Genomic DNA, 1,497 nt, shown 5'->3' with positions numbered 1-1,497 from the left:
TCTGTTTAGAATTTAAGGTTTTCTTTCCAACCATATTTATACTTTATATTTTTTCATTAAAAACAATTGTCAGGATAAATATTTATTTTAGGCATTTTTATGCATAACATGTATGCGTGAACTTGGTGCATTAAAATGTTTGCTCCCCACATTAACTATTAACATTGAAATACAAATAAATTTGTGGAACTTCTATGAGTAGGAGCAAGTGTGTCTCTGACTCTTGTCTGTTCTTGGGAGTAATTTTTTAGCCTATTCAGTTGCTTTGTACATGTAAAGACTTTTGCTTTGTCTTATCGTATCTTGTTTTGATTTGTTTACCAGTCATCTTGGAGCTCTTTCTAAAAAAGAAAATAGAGGAGTGTGTAATGGAGGAGAGAAGTGCGGAGCAGAGCTGGGAGAAAGGAGTGGAGTAAAATATGTGGTCAAGATGTATTGTATTGGAAAGGAGGTGGGTCTGCACGGGGAGCCTGCTGACTGCGGAGCAATGTGGCTTCAGGGACAGGCCCCAGTTTGGGCCTTCATCTTCAACCAGGAAGCAGATCTGTGCTCCAGACCTCTATGCTCCTTCCCCTTCAGAGGAGAGATGACCTGCAGAGAGTACTCTGATCACTGAGACTCAGCAGAGAGTTGGACTCCCAGGAGTGCTGACAGAGGCTAACAGAATCACAGGAGGAACAAGCTCCAGCCAGAGACAGCTATAACAACTAACACCAGATATTACCAATTGGCGAAAGGCAAACATAAGAATCTTACTAACAGAAACCAAGACCACTCACCATCATCAGAACATAGCACTCCCACCTCAGTGAGTCCTGGATACTCCAACACACATGAAAAGCAAGATTCAGATTTAAAATTTATCTCATGATGCTGGTAGAGGATTTTAAGAAGGAAATTAATAACTCACTTAAAGAAATACAGGAGAACCTGGTAAACAGGTAGAAGGCCTTACAGAGGAAGCACAAAATCCCTTAAAGAATTACAGGAAAACACTGCTAAACAAGTAGAAGCCCTTAAAGAAGCAACACAAAAATCCCTTAAAGAATTACGGAAAACACAACCAAACAGTCTTGCAAACTTTATATGCCCCAGTACAGGGGAACATCAGGGCCAAGAAGTGGGAGTGGGTGGGTAGGAGAGCAGGGCGGGGACTTTCTGGATAGCATTTGGAATTTAAATGAATAAAATATCTAATAAAAAATAAAATAAAAATGCTAATTTCACTCAAAAGGAAAGGAACCGATTTCTTTTTTTTTTCCTCCTCCTCCTCCTCCCCCTGCCCCTCCTCCTCCTCCTCCTCCTCCTTCTTCTTCTTTTTCTTTATTTTACTCTTTTTTTTAATTTTTAATATTTTTTATTACATATTTTCCTCAATTACAATTCCAATGCTATCCCAAAAGTCCACCATAGCGCCCCCCACTTCCCTACCCACCCATTCCCATTCTTTTGGCCCTGGCATTCCCCTATATTGGGGCATATAAAGTTTGCAAGTCC

The sequence above is a fragment of the Mus caroli genome, chromosome 13, assembly GCF_900094665.2.
Source record: "Mus caroli chromosome 13, CAROLI_EIJ_v1.1, whole genome shotgun sequence".
NCBI classification, from domain to species: Eukaryota; Metazoa; Chordata; class Mammalia; order Rodentia; family Muridae; genus Mus; species Mus caroli.
This window is presented reverse-complemented; position numbering follows the sequence as displayed.